We start from the raw sequence: 27,944 nt of genomic DNA on the forward strand, positions 1-27,944 counted from the left end.
ATATCTACGGATTTTATCGTATGCGTTCGAATTCTACAACTTGTTTTCTAAGCACAAAAACAATATTTCATCTAGACATCCAAAAATGTAAGCAGAGGCTTTTAGGAATGGTTGAATCCTTTGATAGGCTCATTATAGAAAAAAATATTGCTTGAAGAAGTTTTATTTGCAAATTTTGAAGAATTGAAAGGAAATGACAGATAAATCAAGAGAGGGTAAAGTATAACAAATGTAAAAGGTGTTGAAAACTGAACCAAAATTATTATTTTTAAAAATCTTTAAAAATGCGTTTTCGACCATCGATAGACTGGTACGAGGAATCGAAAGATGCGCAACTATGTTAACAAATGCAATCAACCCAATTGAATTTCGAAATTTGGGAGGGGCTCCTGAAAAGATTTGATGCAATATAAGGTAGAATATTGCAAAAATTGACTTTTTGCTTCCATATTTTTCATTTAGATGCATTTTGGGTCACAAAGCATCAGTGAAAATTTTTAGATGATTTGGTTGATTACTGAATAAGCGCAGCGTGTTTAAAAATCTGATTCCATTGAAAGATTTTTAAAAATGATAGGCTTTACTTGCTACAGCTTTCAATAATTTTATGAAATGTTTTTGTCAAGGTTATATAAATCAACAAACTCATTGCTTATGCAAAGCAGTTTTTTGCGATTTTTAATGTTCATCCTACGGATTAACAGCTTTCAAATAAGCAGTCAATACGCCAAAACAAAAAAAAAAAATGACTTTTTTATAACATTGAATATCTTATCAGGGGTACGAGCTAGGTTTGTTACTTGGTCTTAAGAAATGTACTTCAAGAAACAAGGAATGTCAAGAATTAAGGAATTTTAAATTAAGTTTTTTTTAACGTTCAGCTCACCTCTGATGATTTGGAAATGTAAAATTTCGTTATCCCATACAAATTTCCATATAAAATTTAAACTCTACGCTACTTTATACAGGACTGAATGACTTGCTTCTTAAATTTTTATTAAATTTTCGGCAGTAAAGCACTCAAAACACATAATGGGTGGATTACAAGTTTTTTAATTTGAAATTTCCATACAAAGCTTTCTAATAAGTATGGTACAGCTGGACCAAATTTCAAGCGGTTCTGATCCCATTTGGTACATGAGAGCTTTATCATTTTTGTAAATGGAGGCTTCCATACAAAACAAGCATATAATTATACACAAATTGATATATTAACAAATAATTTGCATCAATCTGGAAGTTTTTCGATGTTTTACGTTATTGAAAAATTACGAATTATATTTTGAGCGAATCTTAGGCTTCATGAACGATGACAAAAAATACAACGCTAAAATCGTTGAGTTTTTCTTCAATTGTAAGGCCTTTTCGATATTCCAAATCAACTGTTTCAAATATTCCACGTCAAAACTGAAAAAAATATTTTTAAAAATTTTAACATAATATTGAATATGAAAAAGAAAATAATGCAAACTTTCTTAATAACAAAAAAAAATGAAAAATTTATTGTTAATATTATAAAAAGTGGATAAACTTAAGTAGCTCGAATTTTTTGAGCACGTATCTCATCCGGGCAAAAAATTTGGTCAATACCCAGAAATTATTCAACAAAAATGAACAAGAAAAACACCTAAAACTTTTTTATTCCATGGAAGCACAAGAGCAGATTAAGAATCGTATTTTAAACTTCTAAAAAATAGGTCATGATTATTTTGATAAACTTCCTTTACGAAAAAAAAAAACCGATTTAGACCCAAAAATGAAAGCTATCCCAAACAACCAAAAGTCCCAAAAACAGGAACGAAAAAGCTTATTCTGCCCCATAATTGATCAGATATGTGTTCCGTGCAGCTCAAAATTGAAGTTCTTGTTGATACTTACAAGTTCCAAACGAGTCTAAACAACCTTCTAAAATATTATGAACAAAATATTCTCGCTCTATATCAATCTCAAACTTGGCATCAAAATTTAGCCAAAAAGTAATTGAGTCAATACAAGATGGCGTTTTTGAGCAAAAATAGGGACCATTCCGGTAGATGTAATGATATTTCATTATGTCAGCTAAACTTTGGTGGATTTAAAAATTCACTCCAAGAAGTAAGAAATTATCTTTTCCCATGTCATTGCCATGAATGGATATATAAGGAAAAATGAAACATAATTCATTATATTCTAGAAAATCATTAATATTTCAACTAAATAATTAACTTTTATTTATAAAACTGGGCTTATATAAATTTTAATCCATAAAAACATGTAAACCAATGGAAACTATCTAAATTTTTTTTTGACATTAAAAACCGCGAAAGACATATAATGAGAGATTTCAGAAATCACCTTAGTCGTATTTCAACATAAAATGGATAAAATGTGCAGAAGTCAAATTCTTGAGTTTAATGGAAGGTCGTTTTTGATTTCTTGATATATTATTTAAAAAATAAGTTTAACATTTCAAAGAAGTTGTGCTCAGGGTTATAAAAAGCGTAAAGTGAAAGTCGAACTACCTCAGATTTGGTCCTCATTATATTAGAATTCTATGATTTTATACTATAGTTGGTCACCCTATCAGTCTCTTTATTATTAACCCGTCATTTTCGGTTGAAAATTAATATAATTGAACAGAACGGTAATATTTTTCATCGGAATTCCTTAATCCTGATGAAAATATGGTAACATAATCATTAAAAAGAATCTTTTCAAATTACCAAGCACTTTTGTTATTTCAATATGTCTTTAATAGTTGTCTTTAATGCAAAACACCCATATTTTAGGACTTTTTTGCGTTAATGTGAATTTCTGAAAACTCACATTTTTTAAGAAACATCTAATAGCAGACATTTGGACGATTTCAAAATGGTATAGTTTTTGAATGTCGGTTCAGTAGTTTTGATTTTATAACTATTTTAAACAATAACCCGGGTCTGTATAACCCTAACCGACTAATTGTCCTTTTTTGCTGGGTGACTCTGGTAACCCTATTCAAAAGTCTAGAAATGAGAAATTGTAGAGCTTCTCATTTTGAGAAAAGTAAGAAAATTTGATGTACAGTGAGCGAAATAAGAATAGCACCACTATGTGTTTTGCTTGTTAAAATATGAATTATTGAAAATCACCAAAATTTTCTTCCACAAATTGTTTTGAATTGTTTAACGGATGAATCAAGCATAAGTTTACTTTTTTTGGACGTTGCAATTGGCGTTGAGGACCAAAACTATGGAAAAAGGGTGCGAAATAAGAATAGCACCACTTCTGTTTTTCAACAATAACAAGATTATTTCTAAAAATTTACTGTGTAAAAGTGAATAATAATGCTTCTACGAATTATTTGAATAGATAACTGCATTTTAAGAAGTTTTCTATAATTCCAAACATTTTCAAAAGTTTTAAAATGGTGTTTTATCATCTCTATCTTCTAGAACTAAGGAATTTGATATTTGAGCTGTGATTCTTTACCAAACTTTTTGCTTTCTTCATTAAAAAGACGTGAAATGATGAATCAAACATTTTCAATCTATTTTAAATCAGATAAAACAGGTTGGAATTCATAAACTTAAATTTTCTTCGGTAAACATCACTTTTTCCAGTTTCAAGTCATAGATGGCAGCACTATCTTGCCGTTAAAACCAAATTATATCTCAATATTGATTTTACAGGTTTATTTAGGTCCATATTCATCTTTTCGAGGTAGTTTTCCAACACAGTTTTGTTGGAGTTCACGCTGCAGAAATCTTTTCCGGATTTGCAAAAAATCACAAGCACAAGAATATACTACCGTCAAAATTCCTGCTCATCTCAACTTCCGATTCAATTTCAAATCATACCAATAATACTGCTAGTTATCTGGTTCATCAAGCTCTATCGGAAAGTACAAAATTATCCTGATTATCGGTCCAAGAAATTCACCTTTATCGGTCCTTGATGAAATTATGATTTTTGATTTTGTGATCTTGGAATTTCCAAGGCGGTCACACGGTAAAAAGTACTTATTTTTTGACCATAATCATCCAGCACACCTGCATTAATCCCAGATATTCGAAAATGGGCATCAATTCGGTTGAATTGTAAGATAGTGCTGCCATCTATGACTTGAAACTAGAAAAATAGCGTTTGACTATTTAAAAACATTAGTATTTTTGAATTTGAAGTCTTTTTTTTTTATTAAAATTCAGCCTCAAATCTATATTTCGTCAATTTGCATCTTACAAATGAATGATAATGAAGAAATAAAGCAGTTTTATAAAGTATTATAGCTCAAGTATCAGATTCCTAAACGCTAGAGGAGCATCTCTTAAAACCCCATTTTAAAACCTTTGAAAATATTTGAAATTCCAGAAAACTTCTGAAAAAATTTTGTTATGTATTCAAATAATTCGTAGAAGCATTATTATTCAATTTTACACGGTAAATTTTTAGTAATAATCTTGTTTTTGTTGAAAAACAGAAGTGGTGCTATTCTTATTTCGCACCCTTTTTCCATAGTTTTGGTCCTCAACGCCAATTTCAAAGTCCAAAATAAGTAAACTTATGCTTGATTTATCCGTCAAACAATTCAAAACAATTTGTGGAAGAAAATTTTAGTGATTTTCAAACATTCATATTTTAACAAGCAAAACACATAGTGGTGCTATTCTTATTTCGCTCACTGTATCTTGGTTAACCCTTACCAAGATTTCCCTTCTAGAAAGTTCAGTTCGGGTCATATAGACCCTACCCACGAAAGAAGGTTAAATCAGCGAATTATAGATGTTAGATTAGTTGATCACTCATATTTTCAATTATTTTTAGATATGTTCCATCTAGGGGAAAACTGTACAAGACGCACCACTTAAGGATAATCGCTATTAACAGCGATACCCATCATCTATGAACCAAATTGAAAGTTCACGACGATTCAGGGATCATATTTACATCTTTTCAGAAAGAAATAATATGTTGAAAACACGATTTTGGTTATATTTTTGTGAAAATCTTAAACAGCCAGAAAACAAGCCGCGGGGTAGAACGCCAAAGCTAGTGGACAGAACGCTCCATACCGAATTGGTGGTGAGAAATGGAACAAAGATTATACGGAATATAGTAATTGAAACATCAATTTTTTTATTACATGTTCATCGTATTTTTGCAAACTAACCATACTTTGGCAAAAAATCATTTTTATTGCTTAATTTAACGAAAATTTTGCTTTTCAAAATTCACTTATTTATTTCATTATAGGTAAAACGCCTTCAGGTAGGCAACAAAATTCAATTTCTTGACTGATATCGCGGCAAACATGGTGGCAGATAATTTTTTCGAGTCAAATATTGGTGCACGTTTTTAAACCAAACAAGGACGAAATTTGTTGTAATTATGCATTCTTATCGTAATTTAGGAGTCAGCAAATGAAAAGAAAGACATTTTGTTTTGACATTTGGTTTTTCTCAAAAGTTAACAGCATCCAAAATTTTAGCCTAAAACACGTGGTTTTGCGAGCATTCTACCCCAATTTTGATATGATTAATTTTAGTTAAAATTTGTGGAAAGTTCGTGAAACATAATAAAATATTAATAGCCATTCGAAAGTGCATACGAGTGTTATAACGAAAAGCTGCAGTTGGATCAGATAGTACAGACTGGTTTACCATAAATCCTTATATGTTAACCATGAAAAATAACAAGTTTCAGGCACAATCCATTAATTCTTCTGTTTCTAAGAATTAGAGTCGTTTTTGTGAAGTTTTCATATAAAAAATGATGAAGAAGCTCGATTGCTACAATAAAAATTAAGAAAAACACCATTCGGAGCCAAAGGTTAGTGTATTTTTGAGAAAGAATGGCATGGGCCATTTTACCTCGCTGGTGCGTCTTGTACAGTTCTCCCCTATATATATAAAAAGCAATTTCTGTATGTTTGTTTGTTTGTTTGTTTGTTTGTCCTCTATAGACTCAGCCGTCTTAAAAGCTAGAGGTCTGAAATTTGGCATGGATGCTCATTAGGACAAGGAAAGATGAAAAATGTTTTTAAATTTTCGGATGACCCCTTCTGAAGGGGTCGTCCATAGAAGACAAATATTGTTTTCGCGATATTGACGTTATTTTTTGTCGGATCGTATTGAAAATTTGCACATGAGTGTTTTTAAAGACGAGAAATCAATTTCAGATGTCAAATTATGTGTAAGGGATCGTCCAAAGGGGTCGTCCATATTAACTGTTCGCTGTTTTTGCGATATTGACATTATTATACATCGTATTCAGATGAAAATTGGTACACGATAGTTTTGAGTGACGTGCAGTTGATTTGAGGTATCAAATTCAGTGTAAGGGGCCGGCGAAAGGGGTCGTCCATATTAAATTTTCAGTATTTAAGTGGTATTGACGTTTTTATACATCGGATTGGGATGAAAATTTGCACGTAGGAGTTATTAGGGACAAACAACTGATTTCACTTATCCAAACTAAAATCAGGGGTCGGCCAAAGGGGTCGTCCATATTAACTATTCACTGTTGATGCGATATTGTCGTTATTATACATAGGATTCAGATGAAAATTGGTACACGAGAGTTTCGAGAGACGAGCAATGGATTTCAGCTATTAAATTCAGTGTACGGGGCCGCCAAAGGGGGTCGTCCATATTAACCCTTCAATATTTTTGCTATATGGTTGGTATTATTCATCGGATTGGGATGAAAATTTACACACGGTAGTTTTCAGGGACAGGCAATCGAATTCAAATGTCAAATATTTTGCCAGGGGTCGACGAAAGGGGTCGTCCATATAGATTAATTTTTCACTGTTTTTAGCAATATCGACGTTATTATGCAACGGATTGCTTTGAAAATTGCCACACGGGAGTTTTGAGGGAAGGGCAATCGATTTCAGGTATCAAATATTGTATAAGAAGCCATCGAAAGGGGTTCAACTTTTTGGCAATAATTGCGTTGTTATGCAACGATTGAGTCGAAATTTATACACGGGTTTTTTTTGGCACGGTCAATTGATTCCTGATTTCAAATTTAGTAGCAGACGACAGACAAAATGATCGTCCAATATTTTCGCAATTATTACTTAACAATGAATTCAAAAGTGCATCTGAAAAATGCTTGGCAATTGACTTTCATGCAAACTGTTTTTTACATATTCCAAGTTGAAAGCGAAACGGAGTTCGTATGGGATCAGCTAGTATGAAATAAAAGTCAATTTGAAAACAGGTTAAATATGAATAAAGCTTCAATTTCAGTCCGGATTTGTGAGCACAAGTCAAACACGTGACACGCAAAGCAAACCTAGAATAGTATTATAATATTTGAGTTTCTGTTGTGAAGGTCAATATTATTAAGGCTAATAGACCGCACCTTTGAAACCAGCCTATGCTTCTTGACAGACTTTTTCTGGCGATGTGTGGGTTCAGTTCTAAAATAAAACAGATGCAGGATGCTTCTTCAATCTGCGGAATGATAGACATACAACTAAAATGAGTATCAACCCACCAGAATCAGATCAAAGCATCAAAAAAACCATCGTCTACTCATCAACCACATTAACATACCCGGGATGACCATTCTTAGTAGGTACAATCACTTATGAAACATAAAAATACAAGGGTTGTGGGTCTACTTCCTATCATTTGTGGGAGGCTTTTCCAGTTCTTTTTTTTTAAACGAACGCACACGTATAGGATCTCAGTTAAACTTCATGTTTCTTTGAAGTGATCTAAATTCTACTTAACACTAAAGTGTACATCTTTCAAGGATATAATGGCTAGCATATTGCTGATTCTAACACCACCAGCCCAGAGAAAGAGTACTACAGGGTGACAAAAAAGTCCTGTCACACTTTTTTTTTGGGGTCACCTGTAGCCTATACGTTGCACCTCTATGGTGTCATCTATATGTCAAATGAAAGGGCTAACTTTGCTGCCCACAGTGGCAGAGTTTCGTTTCTGTGCAGTTTGTGTACATTAAGTTGTGAGTGGCAGAGTTGAGAGCAGCTGTTATCGCTGAATATGTGAGAGGGTACAAACCCGGACACATATTCAACATTTCTAACACCTAAAACCGCTCGTAATCAACCGGAAAGTCCATAAATCGATACCTAGAGACCAGAGGTACCGAGGAGACACGATCTGGACGACCAAGGTCTGTGAGAACTCCAAGGTTGAAAAAGATTATACGAGACCGGACGTGCGCGCCGCATGCGACGACTTTCCGAGACGTCTGAAGCTGGTTTGATCAGAGAAAGGTGGTGTAATTCCGAGATATCGTCTGTGAAGTATCTTGATGAGTTACTGAATAAAGCTATGTCAGAGTCTGATATTCTTCTTATTCTTTGAAATATTGAGATTTTTCTGTGTGACCGGACTTTTTGTCACCCTGTATGTATGCCGTGACCGAGATTTGATCTCATGACCTCTGGCTTAGAAGATTTGAACGCTATCCTCTAGACCATGGTCGGCGGCCTTATACATTGTATAAAAAAAAACTAGTTTTATCTGGGAAAGGTTACGTTATGAGTTTAATTCTATGGTGAAAATAAGAACTTAGCTAAACTTTTTGAAGTTATGTTTGAGACTTTAAAGACAATCCATTGATGACAGTCTAGATAATCATAGGTACAATATAACGAAGTTTTACTTGTGTTTTGATGGGATTTATATCCATGTCAATTTGGGAAATAATTTCCCAAAAGAGTTGGAAGATTCATCGATTTTTTTTAATTCATTGATCACAAACAACAATTAACTGATATTCATTAAGCTCTTTGTCAATCTAGTCTAAAAACATACATAGATTACTTCCTACATAACTTAACAACGATAAACGAATCTTGGCAACTGCCAAGAGACAGACACTTGTTCCAGACATGGCCACGCACTCATTGATGAAGGATTCTTGAGCCGGTGTTGTGTGAATGGATTGTGATTTGTTTGCTAATCGTCTGGCAGCCAAAATACACCGACTCAGTGCTGCTGTTCACAAACCGAAACTGATACGGAATGTGGGCTGCGCTGATGAAAAGCACCTTGCCAATACATTTCCACTAGAGTAGGTTCCTATACTCCCACTACTAACTACTGGAGGCCTATTTGATTGCGCTAAAAGGCATTCGGAGAGGCTGTCTTCCATCTGGAGGGTTGGGCGACGACGCCGACAAATACGACAACGATGACGTCGACGATGTATCATCCGTTCCTACATTTGCAAAGATTAGTCCTACCGCATTCCTTTGAAGGAATTCCGACGAATCTCGGCATTAGCGGTGCTCTAATTAAATTTCTATCCAAACATCTCCGTTGCCGGTGTGTACTAAATAGTGCAAAATACACAGTGTTGGAATGAAAATACCGGGGCGCTGATTAGGACAATCGTTTTCCGATGCTGTTTGAGTTTTCAAGTTCTGTTTAGGAATATTTCAGAACAGGTAAAATTTATCTTAAATGTTTACCTACAGCAGTGATTTTCAAAGTGGTTCCCCCCAAAGTGGTTTAAAGCCTACAAGAGGGCGGTGAAAGAGCTCAGAACTACTATTTTCGTTGTTTTTCTATACAAATTTATAAGAAAATACTCCTAAGGGGGCGGTGAGCTCTTCAATATCGAGATAGGGAGACGGCAAGTGAAAAAAGTTTGAAAACCACTGCTTCAAGATTAACAAATCTTTCAAATAAGATTATGACCCTGAGGAAACTTGCACGTCTTTGAGCAGATTATTTTATTAAAAGATGTTTTTCTTCTAATCCATTTTAAGCTTTGTTAGGTGGCAATTTTCTGTTGGTTAAATTAACGTTGCCAGATTTTTTCCCGCATGTCTCCGGGTCGCGCAAATCCGGACTAATTATCTGAAAACCTGAAAAAATCAGGGAATTTGATTTCAATATTTTCCACCTAAATTCCGGACGATACTTTGGCAAACTTGGTCAAAGCAAAGGAATTACTTAACTTACATCAAAAAGAAGAACACTTGAAATACCTGTGGTGAAAATGTGGGGATGTGTCGACTGAACATGGTTTCAGATGTCACACGTCAGACGTGCCCTTTAACCCCTAATTCCCATATATCTTGTAAACAATCCAGAAAAACACTCAATTGGACTAAAAAATTTTAAACAAAACCAGACCTATTATTTTTCCGAGGAATCAAATGAAGGCTGTTTGAGCTAAAACACGGTTTGAAAAATGGAGTTCTGGCTGATTTTACCCTCGATTCCTCTATAACTTCCTATAATTCAGAAAAACGCACGTTCGGACTTGAAAATTTTCATTTAATGTGATTTTTATTTTTCGAGGAATAGATTGAAGGCTGTTTCAGTGACCACACGCATCGTAAAATGGAGAAATGGCCGATCTACCCTTAAATTTCCAATATTTCTAATATATTTTGTTAATATATTTTGTTCGTACTGCAAGATTTTGATGTAAATGAGACCTATTTAGTGTGTTGTTTTTTTTTTCTTTCGAGTAATCGAATTAAGACTGTTTGAGCCACCGTACGTATCGGAAAATGTAGTTATGGCTGTTTCAACCTTAATGTCCGTTCATTTTTTTTTTCAAAATATTTCAGAAAAAGCTGGTTTGGAATGAAAATTTTTGGAGGAAATGAGACTTTTCTTGTGTATTTTTTCCGACGAACCAAGCGAAAGCTTTTGAGCCATCGCACGCTTTTTAAAATGAAATTTTGGCTGATTTTACCCTCGATACCCCTATGTTTTTCAGTTATTTATGAAAACACTTAGTTCGGACTTGAGCCATTTGAACGAACTGAGACCTATCTTGAGTGATTTTTTTTGAAATTCAAATCAATGCTGTTTGAGTCGCCGAACGCATCGGAAAATAATGTTATGGCTGTTTTCCTCTCAATTCTTCAACATTTTTCAATTAATTATGAAAGAGCTTATTCGGACTGAAAATTGATGGTAAGGGGAATCGAGGGTAAAACAGCAATAACGCCATTTCCAGAGCGTGTAGTGGCTCGAATAGCCTTCAATCGATTCTTCTAGTCCGAATTCTCTATTACGAACATGCTTTTAAGGAATTAATTGAAAAATATTGGAGAATCGAGGGTAAAAACAGCCATAACTACATCTTTATTTTTTATTTTTTACTACTACATCTATACACTACTTTTACTTTACTACATCTTACGATTCTTGAGGTAGCTCTTAACGCCTTCATTTTATTCTTTGTATAAAATCCTCCAGTAGAAACCAAAGTTTTCTTATACATTATTGGATGTAGGGGAAGAGGGGGCCCACGTTAAGAAGAGAGCCTTGTTTTAGAGAACATTTGAAAAGATAAACTTTAATTTTCGATTTTGTTTGGAAGTTTGGTTTATTTTATGTCTAAATCTGATAGTTAGAATAACTGGAAGGTCAAAAAAGGCCACAAATTTAATGAAGTTTGAAGAGTAGGCTGAAAATTGGATTTCAGATTCAGTAGGGGCATAATGCGCATATGTGTGTACCCAACGTTTAATAAGTGTTTATCGATTCAAGGGCCTCCAAAAGTGTTCGCCATGTAAAAACACTTCTATTCTACTTCACAGATGGAAAAATGTATTGCTACGCGCAGTGCTGCCAGATATATTGTAATTCTTGTGAATACACATAAACATCTTTAAGATTGTTGTGATGAAACTGCATATAAATTTAAATCAATATGAAATATGCTTAAAGATAAACGGACATGGCGCGTTTTGCCCTCCCTAGATATGCTTGATAAAAAACGTTCAAATTAACAGCAAAAATAATTGAATATGAATTTTTTTCTTTTTGTGATGATTTTCAAGACCAATGTTCATCATTGTTACAGATGTCAGGTGATTTTTTTTGCCGATAGATGCCGTAATTCCTTACGAAGGCCAAGGCAAAAATTGCAAGGAATTTGGCCTGAAAAATATTTTTGAATTTTTGCCGGGATTTATCGCATATTTGATGCTAATTTTTTGTACAAAAGGTTTCTACTGTTAATTAGAAGGAAATGACGTACAGAATTCCTAAAATAAGTGCATTTCTAGCTAGATATCGCAGTGGGGCCTTTTGCCCACACTGGGCATTATACCCCCAGTTCCCCTATGATTATGCTAAAATTTGAGGATTGGTCGGTATATAAAAGCGTACTGGGATTCAAATTTTAACATTTCAAATTGTAACTATGACCCATTCCAAGCCCCCCTACTTCGGAGAACAAAAATAAATATCACAGCGTTAGGGAAGTTATTTCTTAAGCGACATTTTCCATCAAAATATTTTCAGTTACCTTTTTTTAAAAAATTTAATATGTTATCGTTGAAATTTCAAAATTTTAGTATGAAATTAAGTTGATTTTTGCAATTATTCTTTATTTAAAACATAAATTTATCAAAAATCTAGCTTTTTCACAAAAAATATTGCAAAATGATGGTAGAAAAGCCATTTTTTAAGCAAGATATTAGATAAACAATAGTTACTGAAAGTTTACGCTCTAGAATCGATGAAAAAGGGTTCTATTTTTAAAGCGTTTTGTTGTCATTCTACTGTTGTTTTGTTCATGATTTCTTTAAATGCACTTATTGTTGAAAATTGGTGATCTCTTCAAACATTTTGAGAGGAATCCAATACATTTTTCAGAATAAAAATCGGTACAGAAGGTTGTGAGTTGCACTCGGGTGAAGAACGTCACGAACCTTGATTTTCTTTTTTTCGTAAACAATCATGACTTCTTACTTTATCACAATTATTACTATCACTATATCTTCAAAACAAGTTTTACATAACAACGCGCTTCAATAAATGAATTCAAATATCATGTTTTTTTACGAAATTATGAATCATAATTTTTTCGTATAAACGCGATTATTTTACAAAATCTCTAAAAACAATATAAAATTGTGCTTGTTGAACACATAATTCGAGAATAAACAATTATAAAAATAAAATCCTCGTCGATTTAAAAAAAAAAAAGAATATTTGGATTATAGGAATTCAACCAGACCGAACTGAACGCCATCAGCATTTTTTCGAGACACTTGAAGTTCATATGCAAATATTTTCATCTAGAAACGAAGATTTTCGAGACCGTTCAAATTCAAGTTCAAACCTTGTTAATTTTTTGCTGAAGTTAATTTCAAGTCAAATCCGAAGGTTTTCCGGTATTAGACCTACAAGACGGAATATTTTTCAAGAGGTCTCAAACCCTTATTTCAAAAGATGATTTGTCCTGTCTTCCTGGAATGCTGTTACTAATACTAATACTAATTACTGCTGTTACTTATACTAATCGGCGATGAAACCTTCGGAGTCATTCAATGATGTTTGGTATCCGGAAAACGTTAAAGCTAAGTAATTTCAATTTTTTTTGTAATTAGTTTATCAAAACTTGGAAATTTTACCTAAATCCTACAATGTTGTCAATGTGAAAAATTATTCACAAATATTCATGACACATTAGTAGTGTCACAAAAAAAAAACATCTCGTAATTTTTATAGAATAATTTTAAATGTTTTCAAACCAATCGTCATTTCATTCGTGGCTTGTGATATAGCTCAGTTGGCAAGTCAGTTGCTTTCTGAGCCGATGTCCGTGAGTTCGAGCCCAAGAGTAAACATCGATAACAGTTGTACCGGATAAGTTTTTCAATGACTTGTCCGCCAACTTCATCGTTGATATAAGTCGCGAATGACATAAAGATGTTAAAACGACTATAATCGAAACAAAAAAAAAAAGTCATTTCACAAATTCAAAATATAAATATTATCAGTTCTGTTACTAGGTTGGTCCCAAAATTGGTGTATACAACCTGAACCTGGATTAACTTATTCAATAGCTTGTTTAAAATTTCTTAATTTCCCATCAATTTTTGCTTATTCAAATGTCCAAAACTTTAAAGCAATCGTTATTCATGTATATCATGATTAAATCATGAAAAAATCATACAAGGCACAAGTTAGTTTTTAATGTTTCTGATCAAATGGAGGAAGTCGTTACATGAATCTTTCAATCAAAATTGCTAAAAAAATTAACATTGTTTTTATATGTGATACCATTCTCTCCATTTATCTTTAAAAAAAAGTAAAACGTTATATTTGGACTAAATTTCTCTAATGGTTCAATTCACCTTTTTTTTATTTTTAATCTATTTCTGAGTTTTTCTCCAAAATATTTGAACTTTTACACTTTTCATACGTTTTTAAATTCCTACATAAATATGATTTAGAACATCAGATCGAATATCATTTCGAACTTTGAATCATGTGAGCAGCAACTATTATAGATACAGATAAAAATGGAAATCAAGTTTATACGATTGACTTCGAATGTGTTTTAGTCATAATCACCGTTCAAAATTGTTGGTTCTTTTTTCGCTCAAATGTTTTAATAAATAAAAAAAAAAATATTTCAGGAGAATAAATTGCTGATAGCCACTGCTTAACAGTAGTCAAAAGTGTATACTAATTATTACGTTTCCCCCACATTCCCAACCAAATTTTTTGCAAGGATGCAGAGGTGACCTCGGTCCTTAAGCACAAAGTTGTTCTTTCATCCCTTTCTAATTTTTTCTAACCTATCTATTGACTAGGACGTGGCCGGCGCCGGTAGCCAATCCCAGGTTCCGTTCATTTGACCTCTGAACAAAATTGATGGCCTCGCTCAATCACAGAGTAGCAACCATTGGCGATGTGGAATTCGTTCTACTGAGCCACGCCTGCGATCTTGGAATCCGAAATGTATTGACTTGTATTTAAACCAAATTTAGAAATCAACCACAGAGTATACTAGAATACTTTTAAATTCTTTATCAAGGCATCTTAAGGTGCATTTCGGGTTCAATGATTCAAATTGGATGTGAGAAGTCAATCAAGCTAAGCTAAGCTAAGCTAAATATTTTCATCTAGAAACAAAATCTTTGATGTTAATGAGCTAGAATCAATAGTTTATAATTCAAGAAATTCATTTTAATCATTCGTTTTCGATTGTGCGATCTAGGATTTGAATAACTCGAGATTTAGTTTCTGTTGTTTTTAAATTTTCTAATGGCGCCCAGTTCGGTCTGGTCGAAGGCCGGCCACGTTCACACACACATAGGATCTCTGTGAAACTTCATGTTTCTTTGAAGAGATCTTCTTTCCTAAACTCTAAGCGTACATTCTTCGAAGTTATTATGGCTAGCATCTTACAAATGCCAAAGCCATCAGACCACAGAAAATGTACTATGTAAGCCATGGCCGGGATTCGATCTCATGAAATTTAGCGTGGATCACTTGAACTCTAACCACTACGCCAAAGCCGCTGGCCATTTGTGAATCATACAGCAGATAGCCATCTCTAATTTGAATGAAAATCTTGCAGGTAGTTATCTGTGGTTTGAATAAAAATCTTGCAAAAAGATCAAGTTCAACAAAATAAAACCATATGTGCAACGTAAAGCTTCTAACTTCAGCTTTCTTGGACACTAAGTCATTTTTTTTAGCATTCCGTAGCTGATCTACATTCTATTTTCCGAAGCATGTTTTTTCGTAATTTTTTTCTTAGATTCTGAATAATGTTTTTTGAGAAGTATATTTGAATTACATTAGGAGGTTTCCAAAACTAAAAGTTTTGAAAAAATCGGTAGGAAATAACAGAGATATATTGGTATTAGTCGGGAATGCCAAATGACATTCTAGGGACTGTAACGGGTAAACATTTATGAGACGGATGAGGTTTTAATAGAATAGTCCAGATTTGCCTGGCCCGGATACGTGTGTAAAAAATTCTGGCAACCTTAGTTTAAAATACTGACAGAACCATATATTTTTAGGTGAATATTATCATGTTATATTTAAATATCTAAATAAAAATGACACAACAATAATTAACGTCACTGAAAATAACCCAACGCGGGTCATATGTATAATACATCTTCATTCTAGCAAAACCATCCATTTCAGTTCTGTTAGTTCGTTATCAAATTAACCAAATGGCTGCAACGCTGCTGTTTCCTCTCTGTGGCATCTGACACCCACACACAATATATCAAAAATGTTTCACTCATTAGCATCCGTCCATGAACGAACGTGTATTGACAGAATGTTCTTTGAACTGTGTTCAACTGGGACCATTTCGTGGAACTGGAAGGAAACTGCAAATTTCAGAAAATGTCACCCGGTTTACTTTCATCAGTAGCAACGGCAGCAACAGCAATGCAGTTCCATCAGCTCGTATCGTAATTACGTCATTTACCCACGACAACGAATGCTGCCTGGGAACGAGCAATCAAATGTACCACGCTACGCCATGCCAAAAGGAAGCGCAGGGAGTTGCCCGTTTCCGGAAGAGGTTCTTCCGCTTTAAATCGGGATGGGGTTGCAACAACTGCTGCAAATGCAACCGAGCCAGCCCAGCCAGCAGAATTTCTTTGGATCACTCAGCAGCAGCCGTAGCACCAATTCTGCTCAGAGGGAGTGAGCAAATATTTGTTGTAAACTAATTCAATTATAATTAATTTACAGTCCCGCTTTGATTGCGCTGGCTCTGGAACGTGAGCTGCAGCATTTCCACGTGGCGATTCAATAGCATGACTTCATCAACACCCCCAACTCACCGCGGGTTCTAACTCATACATATGCTTTGGTGGTAGTTCTCACATGGGAGAGGGAGGGTGCAATGATGATAATGCAATGTTGGCAAAAGGTCATCAAATCAACGACGATGCAACCGTTTCTCGGTAGCCAAATCTAATTATCTGTATTAATTGCGTTTCTTTCCGATGGTTCATTTCATCGGAGGGTTCCTTTTATTCAAGATGGTCAAGTACCGGTTATTTTTCTAAACTACTAGAAAAACTTAATTAACTTCACTGTGAAAAGTCGTATAATCGATTCATGATAATCAACAAATGTCATTTTTTATGTGGAACATTGAGTTGAAGCTTTCGATTGGCACCTCTCTAAAAGATACGCTTCTATTCCAACCTCCACCCACTGAACATATCAAACTATTCCACGGAAAACCCCTTCTTCAATCAGCAACCGGAACCATATCTAATAGTGAATGGGTGGCAGGAAGTTGCGGTCCGTTGTTGGTTCACGAGAATTGCCCAAGGGTTGGTCTGGGAAATTACTTCATCCTGTGTTTATTCTACCCTTAATATTCTTTTAACGCAACTCGTATCATTATAAAATCTTCTATGTAAATATTTAAAAAATAGGATTTGTAGAACAACCGGTGCATGTGCATAATAGTAACAGCCAAAAACGTGGATTATAAAGTTTAACTAAAAAAATGCTCGAGGATCGTTGAACCACGTTAAGCGACCCCTTATGATTACCCAAATGAGCTGAAATTTGGCATGAGGCCTTCTGGTAAGCCAACGAACGATTTCAATCCCAAGATTTTGATTCGTGGACATACCCTTCTCATGGATCACCCTAGGGGACATGCAGATGGTCAAAACAGTTTTCTTGGTGAATTGCATTATGGCATGGCGGTGGGGATGGGCGATCTTATAACGTACTCAGGATAGCAATGGCTGGCAGGGTATTTGGTATTTTCTATCTCGTATAAAAGAAGTGTTTCCGAAGTAAAGTTTACATCACATCAAGATCTCCTAGAGTTTTTAGCTGAAAATGACAATCAACATGAAACAAATGTCAAAACCACCCTTCTTTCACTTCAGACTGGCCATGAACAAAGGAATTTTTAGTATGATGTGTCTGCCAGAAGTTGGGTAGTTAAGCCGAAAATGCTGTGTTCTTGTCGCATTTGGCGTCGGCCATTCTGAAAGTGTTGGTCGACTGCCAGAAGGCCACTGGCAGGATCGCAGTTTTTTTTGTAAGTAAGCTATTGTTACTACCTTCTTTTGTAATTAACAGAACACAATAAGTGTTCAATTTAAGAACCACTGTATGCGTAGCATAATTCTAAACCATGAGCGAGAGAAACAACTGCGAGATCAAATGGACTGGGAATACCGTGAAACTCACCTTCCGCCCAAACCACTTGGTTGCTGAGCCTTCTCTGCTGCTGCGAAAACAATAGCCGTCGTCATCAGCGGATCCGATTCTCGATCACCAACAATGATGATCTGTGTGGCTGATAAGAGGGAGAATTTCTCTGATAACGGTTGGGAAAAACATCGCGCCACCCGAACCAATTGTGAGGAGTTGCGAGCGTCTTTAACAGCGAACGATGGTTAGTTGATCACCGACTACCAATCCAACAACGAGTTTTTACCCTGGCCGGGTGTCTAAAAAGGCCATAAACTTTAAGTTCAAAGATATTATACTTTAAGTAGAAGTTAACTTAAGCAAACAGTCGAATTATAGTTTATTAAGAAAATCCGCGAGTTTTACTGTTTCCGGAAAACCCCAGCATACAGGGGACATTCAAGGGTTTCGAACAAACCCATCCTATCTGCTGGTAACGTGAGACGATCGGCTTGAGATCAGAAGATCAAGTCCAGCCACGGAATAACTACTGCACAGGTTGGTGGTAATTGGCCCAACGAGACCATCGAGAGTGAACATTATAAGCTTATCGGTCGTAAATTAGACAAATCGTTGTTGTTCCTTTTTTTAGGTATGGGTATGATTTTCGCGGTTTTCCAAAGAGTGGGAAATTTGGAGGTTGTAATTACTTGATTGAAAAAATGCAATAAAGTTGGGAGTATATCAGGAAGTATGATTTTAATTAACCTTATCGAAATGTCATCAGGCTCAGTAGCATTAGATTGCATTGAGAAAACTGAATTTATAATTTCGTACGATCGAACACTTCTAAAAGAAAACCCTGAATTTCTAAACACAGAATGAACAGGCGCTGAATCGTTTTGCGTGAAGTTAAAACAGAAGTAGGAGTTGATTTCATCGGCGTTATGATCGCAAGTGACAGTAATCTGAGGATTATTAGTCAAGCCTAAATTTTTAACATTTTCCCACAAAAAGGTAGATTGAAATCTATCTTTTTCCTATCAATATCAGTTTTTGCGTTTCGAATAAGCAAATTAACTTTATTCCTCAACTGCTTGAACTTGGTCCTATTAACGACAGTTTTGTTCCGTTTCCAGGTTTCATAAGCCAGATTTCTATTAGTTATGGCTAGCTCAATTTGACGATTAAACCAATTGTTTTTCTTATGTTTTTTGAACTTCATAGGGAAAAAAGTTTCATGAATATACGAAAGATTTTGATTGAGTTTAAATAAAATCAGATCAGGATCATCGATACTAAGATATTCTCCCCACGCCATGTTCCGTAAGCACTCATTCAAAGCTAGGTTATCGAAGTTATTATGATCACGGAACCAATAAACGGAATTCCGTTCAGAAATAGTAAAGTTCAGTGTGCAAAAAATAAAATCATGGTGAGAAATTCCAGGCAATGATATTGGATTGAATTTTTCAACCATACTAGCAGAATTGGTGACAAGCAAATCTAGCAATTAACAACCAGTTGAGTGAAAGTAAGTCGGTTCAGTATCTAATACAACTCATTGACAAGCATGCGTATTCTGTTTGCGAAGAAGTGTTGGAATAATCATAATTGTTATGAGAGAGAACTTTAAATTTTATATGATCCCGCACGTAGACACAGACTCCACCCCCATGGCGATTTCGGCCGTTACGTATTACATTGAATCCATCGAATGCAATTCAAGTGTCACTTATCGTGTCATCCATCCATGTTTCCGTCAAACAAATAATATCAGTTTTTCCATTCAAAAATATATGTTTCATTTCATCAAATTTACTCATTCGGCGAGCGCATAGACTTTGTACGTTAATGTGACCTACATTTAGCAATTTAGAGTTCATGGCAGCATGTAAAACCGCTATTTCTATCATTAAAGATGTCCTATTTAATGGAACAGTGCTCATATTTATTTAGAATTTTGAGAAAAAAAAAAGTAAGAATCAAAGGGAACAACTGACTACCCTAATAAATTTGCTTAAGATATCGAATCAACTTGAAGTTGAAATATAGGTAAAAGAACTGATCTGACAATTCTTGTTTTTTTTTAACTTGAAACTCAAAAGCTTCCTAACTGATTCGACAGACAAAAATCAAAACATTCACTTGAAGAATTCGTTCATTGAGATTAAATCAGATTATTAATTAAGTGTCTTTAAGGCCTTTTAATTATTATAAATTAAAAAAAAAATTAAAAAAAAAACAATTTTAAATCTTTAGATGTCCCTACTAAAAAGGACATCAATTTTCACCGGTAAGGCCGATAAATAAAAGTAACAAATATATTTATATTCCATCCGGTTTTATGGAAATTTCGATAGGAGGGGGGGATGGCCCTGCTAACAGGTTTTTCATACGACTTGTTTTTCTCTCAGTTTTATTTTGACAGTTCTTTTCAATGTGTTTGGAGCAGGGGACTGAGATAAACGGAGAATTATAGTCAATGATCATACAAATTTTGCAGCCAATGATTGAATTTGTAATAATTTGTTGCAATTTGTTAGAGAGAATTTGAAGATTTCAGTTTAAATGAGAGAAACCGGTGTTCAGAGAGAGTGAAATGTGCTAATTGTTGCAAATTGTTACGATTTGTTAAGCAGTTGTGGAATTTCGATCATTACCATTCCAAATGCAAAAAAATCTCTCTCCACTGCAATCCCTTGGTTTGGAGATATCCAGCCAAACAAAAACAAAAATAAGTTCAAAACGGTCGTTAGAAGGTTCGCCAATTTTAGTACAATGCTTATTCATTCATACGAGCACACCTGCACCCATAAGGAAAATAGGGTTAACTGGCTTGTTTGTAGTTTTCTGGTAAGCCTAGGGAAAATTTTGTCTTGCAGCGCATATGATTTACGGTAGCCGAATTATTAGGGCCGTTGAAATATAAAAGCATATTTTGATTACGAAAGAGATGGAAGGAGTTCAATACGTTGATTGCCATTGAAAAAAATGCTAAGATTGGTTCAAATTTTCTTAAATTTGATTCGGCTATGGTAAAGTTAAGATTCAAGAACTACTAAACTGAATGAATAAAGGAGTAGGTGTCCTTCATGTCTCATTCTTGAATTGAAATGAAAAAAAATATGACTCAGTTACGATAATCAATACGTAAACGGTTATTTGTAATACTTTCTTGAAGTTAGGATACAAAATTAACTTTTTCATTATTTCGTTTCCACCTAGTCTTCGTCATCTGCATTTTCATTCCAGCAGTTGCTTTAATAAATCTCCTATTCAACATGTTCCATTGAATGATTTCCATAAAAGCTCGCAAAAATACCAATACCACTCACCTTTTCCGTTTTTCATACATCCTTTGTGTGAACCATCCTATTGTCGCTAGGATTGGAAGCCACAAATCCTTGTCAGTTGGTCGGAAACACCCAGTCATTGTAATAAATAACAAAGTGAAAATGTCGTGTTGACAGTGCAGTTTTGCATCGCTCATCCTAAGCCCGCCCAAATGCTAGATTTCAACGAAACTCGATAAAAAAAAAACAACCAAACGGGTGAATGAAAATTGGTTGGAACCGCTGAAATGCATTCATCCGGTTCACTAAAAAAGTATCCCGCCAGTCAGTCAGACAACAACAAACACACCAACTCGACGACGACTCAGCTTCTCTCTCCCTTTCCAATTAGTGCCGGTTGGTTTGGAGACTGACTCCCGTTCTCGGTTTTCCTGCGCGTTGTCAACGGCAATAATTGATGCACTTGATGTATGTGTATATGTGTGTAAGTATGTGGGTGTAGATGGATGGATGCAGTTGCACTTTGTACGCTAACGGCCAACTAGAGCTGAGCTGAGTGGCGGGCAGCCTTCAAACCCACTGAACCAGAACACGTCAATGACGCCCCCGGAGTGCTTCCGCGTTTATTGGAGGGTTTCCGGGCAAAAAATCAGTAAAATTTAATACGATCATCCAGAAGGTTAATTTAGCTGCTCGACTCGATTCCTCCGGTTGCATTTAATCGCAATACTATTTCGGGATGGTTTGAGGGTTGAGCGCTGCATTTAATTGGGGGTACAGTTAATGAATTCTTTTCATCTCAATTGGAATGAAGGGAATTAATTCTACAGACCTTACCAAAGCTTGATTTCATCGCGTAAAAAACCCCTACTACGGATTTTTCAAATTTAAATTTCGATGGCATCTTTTGGCCTTTCACTTTTGAAGTTTGGGGATAAATTTTGGATCTTTTTTTCACTGTTAAAGGTTTTAGAAGGAGTTTAATTTACACAAGAAAATATCTGTATAGATCGTCATTTTCGAGTTTGGCTCCTTCAAACCTACTGGTACGAGCCGTTTCAAATAAATAATTGTTAAAAAAAAAATAGATCGTCATTAGAGTGTATGTCCTACTTTTTATCGAAAATGCTCGGTTTGAACGGAATTTTCATTTACTTCATCGCTTAGTAAAGTAAGACCCAATGGCAGGCTTCAAATGCTCCACTGTTGGCCACACGAAGATGCGAAACAGGATCACCTTACTTACTAGCAGGTTTTGATGATCTCCTGGATCCTTTTTATATTGAAAAGTGAATCCATATTGACGTTCATTTGAAGGCATACGGTCGATTTTGTCAATTTTCTATCCTAAGATTCATTTTATATCGGGAATTTATAAACAGACAGAAATTTTAGGATCATCATAAAAAGAATTTTAGACGAAGATCAATAGATTTCAGGAAAAGATATATTTCGAACATGTAGTCCGAGACTATCACGGCCAGCACATCTCTCACTGGAATATAGGGTGGTTTTCTTGGGCCCGAAGGGAATCTATGAAATTTGTTCAAGCGACAAGATGGACCTTGCTCGAGCAAACAATATGCTCAATGACTGCAGCCACAAAAATGGCTGCCAGCAATGTCAAAACGATAAAGTACCGCGTCTAAGGAATAACGATTGGACATGAGACGGGAAAATATACGAATAAATTCCCGAATTAACAAGTTATGGAGCAAAGAACAAAAAGTGCCCAATGGTACCCCGCTGAATGGCCGAACAATTCATCTAATGTAAATCATTTGAAGTCAACCCTAGGCTTAAAAGAAAACCACAATCAAATTAGGAAACCATTTCTCCCTATGGGTGCAGATATGCAGATGTGCAGATATGATTCATTCATTCTTTTTAACTTGCCAAAAACTCGATTTACCTATTTTGCTCGGTTGATCAAAACCTGCACAAAAATAGGATTTTTTCAAGTTCAATCAAGTTGATTTTGTATGTTCAAATAATTTGACATGTTTTCATTATTATTATTAAATCAAAATAATTACGTGCAACCAGGCTTCGGATTCATTTGAGAGCAAACACCCACGGAGCTAAAATCTGCTCTCACTCTTTAAGCGGCGTGAAGGAATGAGAAGGAGTGACCATCTGCCTCGAAGATGTCATGCTCCTAGGGAGTTCTTTTTACCTCTCGCTCCGCTCCTAAAAGATAAATGAACGCTCTTCGGGAGCGCTCCCTAGGAGAACGCTTTAAGACTAACGTTATGAGCTGGGAATCTGGCTGGTTCGTGTTCGTTTGTTTTGGTTTGCACCGACGGTGTCATTTGGAAATGATTTAATATGAATAACGAAAGGTAGGACGTGTCCCCGCTGATTATTTTGTTGAGTAGAGTGGCTCAAATAAGCAGATTGTTATGTGAAGTTTACATGCAAAATTTAAGCACATGAAGGGCCTCTAGTTTGTAAAGAAATTTGAAATATTATCTTCGGGTAGCTATTATTTCATGAATAACCGTCAAATGGGGCATTATGCAACAGCCGGGTTAGATGCTACATTTGTATACCACATCAAGAGGTGTTATTTTTTATTTGAATATAATGTAGTGAAGTTATCATTAAATGATAACAAAATAATGGTGACTAATTTCCTAACATCGTGAGATAGATTTTTAAATATTTTGATTCTCATTAAAAAAAAATTCAAATTAAAAAAATTGTGCCAAAGATGTACCTAATTTTTTGTTTATATTTTTCCAATGCCTTTATAACATACCTTGCCTATATCAACACTGTTGGTGTGATTTTTTTTTTTGGAAAATCAGCATTTTTTTTTTAATACTTGAATAATTCAGTTACCAATCTGGGCTAAAAATTTATCAAAATGCAAACCAAAGATTCACCTTTTAAATCTTGATTCCATATGCTGTTATGATTGGTTCACTTCACGCGTTTGTTAAATTCAAAATATCATCTATCATAACATGAACTTTTATGATTTAAGCTAGATGATTTTTCACCCCTAAATGTATGCAGCACCTTTATGGTTTTAATATCATTTTTGACAGAAAAATATAACATGAACCTTTGGTGATTTAAACTAGATAATTTTTTACCCCTAAATGTATGCAGCACCTTTACAGTTTTAAAATCATTTTTGACAGAAAATTGTAAAATTTTATTCGAACAAAACAAAAACTTACTGTTTTTGGTGCTTTATGCGTTATGACATCAGAAATATATCTTAAACTATAAATTTTCAAACGTTTTCATTTGATTTTTTCATTCATTGTTGCCACTTATCTAGACCTTTTTTAGAAAGGTGAAAATCGTATGTTTTTTGCAGATTTGAAAATAGCTGGGGAAGCAATAATTTTTCTGTCTACGTAATTTTGATGTCCCATCAACCTTAAGCCTTTTGATTTAAAAGCAGAATGATTATCTGTGGACGTTAAGTTTTTAAAAGCCATTTAGGTTGATAAGTGTGCAGGATGTTCTTGTTTACAATACTTCTTTCAACACCGGCCGATTTCTTTGTAAAACATATTATCTGAAAGCCTTAACTTCGACAATCGTTTTACATGAACATTGAATGTAAATTAGAGCAATATGTTAACGTTGTTTAGGTACAAAAATAGTCTAAAATTCGTTTTGCTTAATTCGTCGCACAGCCACCCCCAGCAGCCAGCCAGCAGCGGTGAGCTACTTGAAGCAAACAAATATGTACCTAACTCGAAGCAATTCTAAATCGTCACACGCAAAGTTATTTCTCCCAGGGAGGCCTCTTTGGGAGGAGCGTAGAGCCTCCGAGGGAGCAAAGAGTGACTGGCGCTCCTAGCGATTCTGGCGGTAATAGAGAATTCGTTTTCGTGTGGTGGTGCACCGGGGCACTACCGGTAGTGCACTTTTTACTGTTTTCATGCTCGTTTTCACGATGAGTAGTCCACTGGTAGTGCACCATAAAGTGGACGGTGGAACACTCTGAAAATATTCGGTGTTGCTTGCGCTCTCACCAATACCATCATGAATTTTGACAGCACGTGCTTCCCGATGTAAACAAATATCAGCTGGTTGGTTTATTTCTAGACCGCAAAATTGCGTTCGAGCTGTTTTTTTCTCTTTATTATCCCGAAGAACGGAAACTTGTTCCGGATTCAATACCAGTGCCGTTTCCAACAGGGGCGGAGAATTTCACCTGGATGGCACGTTCCAAAGCAAACAACGCTCCCAAGAAGAAATGTGCCCAGAAGGTTTGCTGCAATCGGTTCCAGGCGATGCCGAAAAAGAGCAGCAAATCCGAGTGCAAAAAGGCCAACCCAAAGATCTGGTGGAATCGCCCAAACCGAAAAGTTTTCTTGTTCGGGAGGGTCCTATAAGTTGGTCTCCACAGCAAGAAGCGTTCAGCTGCATCGAAGCTACTCTGCTTCGAGCTGTGCCTTAGGGTGACGATGCTCGGTTGCGCCAAGTCCCGGATTCCCACCCGTTGCCCTTCAAAAACGGTAGTTCGAGACTACACCCGCATTGGGAGCTTGAATTTCGTTCGTTTCGGTCTGTTAGCAAAATTTTCTCCCCCGATTTCCGCGATCTGAGTTCGCCAATTTGACTTCCAAGAATTTTCTTTTGTCATCTGAAAACGAAAATAGGTACTCGAGGTATTTGCGAGGAATAAACGTTCAAAATACCGGAACCTTCAAGCTGGGGTAACTGCAGTCTAGCAGCAGTAAACATAGACCACCCAGAATCAGCCGGTATTGCAGTTATCATCAGAGCCAGAGGCGAATCTACCAAGCAAAATAAATCTGAAATCTTCACAATTCAACATAGTATATAAATTCATGCTAAAATTTCCATATTATTTAAAAGATAATGATCAACTAAAGTAAATTTCATTTCAATTTTCGAAGTCAAACGAAAACAAATACCAGCTGTAATGGATTTTTGACAGCTTGATGTTTTCTGTTGATACTGTCGATTTCACGTACACCAACAAAGGTGGGTACAACACTCGATTCATGCTCGTTTTCAGCCTGGAAGGTGCAACACTTTCGGGTGGTGAAAACAAATACGGTATAAGAGAAGCGAGAAAGAGTGGTTTTCGACTGCCAGGAGTTTGGGAGTTCCTCCTCTATGAGTGGTAATGCTCTGCCTCTTTTGAGTCGCGCCTCAGGATGCGTCCGAAGTCTGCGTGCAACATTGCCCAAGCAAGCAGAATCAAATGATGGTTTATTAAGCATTCATATACATTCATTGTTTAGGTAATTTATTCTTATTACTCAACATTTCAAAATTAAGTCGATATATATAATCAGGTTATCAGAAACTGGTTCATAAAGTAAAAAGTCCCAAAAATCAATTTTATTTTTAAAATGCTCATAAACTCTGACAGGTTTTCTGAATTTAAGTATTTCATTGATGTTTGAATTCGTCAAGAATCCATCTATCCGACAATGTATAGATATGTCCATCCAATTCTTGGCTTTGCTTAGCTGTATTTCATTTCCCATTGAACCGATTTTCAAAAATCAAATTATATTTTTTGTCGTTAATTTGATCATTATTTTCATAGAACATACTTGGTCTGTCAAAACTCCCAGTTCCTCAGTATATTGGAATGATGATAAAGATGTTTGAAATGTGCGCTTCGAGTCATATTGGCCCAAACAGCTTTGGAGGGTTAATACTCGAATAAACATTGGCATAAACCGGCCACAGACGTACTTTTCGTACTTTTTTTTCTTTAGTAAGAATCATCTGAAACCGTCCTGTCAAAGGCATTTTGACTTTTAAGAGCAAGTTGACCATTAGCAAAATTGACTTTTTTTTAAATGAAATGAATAGTTTGTGATTTTTTAAGATCAAATTCAGTTTTTTTGGCGCATAGTACCATGACTAAGTTTGCCAGAATTTTTTCAGCACGTATCCGATGAATTTTATATACAACTCTCGGTTTCGTTATTTTATAGTTTCTTCAATAAAACATTGTGATAAGTTTTGAGAAAGTCAAAACCCTTTAGTATAAAACCTTTTCAAACTTCACTCAAAAACTGACAATAAAAGGGAGACCGTGTTTCTATCTGCAAGGGTTCATATTTTCAGAACATTGAAAGAATTTTTGTACAAAATATAAAATAATTGTACATTTACTTTGAGCACGAAAATATTAAATTGTTCATCACTTGTCGATTGATTGCTATTTGAACTATCAATTCAACTTATGTTTTTTAAATTGTGATTTTAGCTTTGTTCACAGATTAATTTTTATCCAAGCAATCATTGAAGTTGATGACAATTCCGATGTTTACTTTTGCATAAGCAGGTTAATTAAATTATACACAAGTTGATGCGAAATTCAACAAATTTCGGATTCCATTCATAGGGCGTTTGCACAGTACATTATAAGTAAGCCGTTGGGCAAACAAATGTGACAGCCCCATGTTAAATGAATACAAATCGACTAAAAAAAAGATATTTTTTGAAGAATTAATGAAAAATATTGAAAAGTTTCTTATGTACAACACATTTTTCGAAAGTTATATCATTTATTGACTTGTTTGTGATTTCTTTCAAATTTTGAGTGAAGTTCTTTAACAAAAATGAAGACTTTGTACAGGATATGAGCGTTTTTAGTGAAAGCAGGACAAATATTGCTCAAGTTTATTAATCAATTTCGTGACGAAAACACTTAACATCATCTTCCTGGTTCCAAATTTTATATGATAGACCCAAAAACGTGAACAAAGGATCCGGGGGAACCGTTAAATGTGCTTTACAATGATGGTTGGCTTGTTTTTCATTTTTTGTTTTGCTTGGT

The 27,944-nt window shown here is 35.1% G+C and overlaps 1 protein-coding gene across 2 annotated transcripts in view; it reads right to left on the reverse strand.

Moving 5' to 3' along the window:
* Positions 1-27,944, reverse strand: part of LOC129740978 (uncharacterized) — a 284,659-nt gene that overhangs the window by 20,751 nt on the left and 235,964 nt on the right. The gene's annotated exons all lie outside the window — the stretch shown is intronic.

Source organism: Uranotaenia lowii, chromosome 2 (assembly GCF_029784155.1).
Source record: "Uranotaenia lowii strain MFRU-FL chromosome 2, ASM2978415v1, whole genome shotgun sequence".
Lineage (NCBI taxonomy): Eukaryota > Metazoa > Arthropoda > Insecta > Diptera > Culicidae > Uranotaenia > Uranotaenia lowii.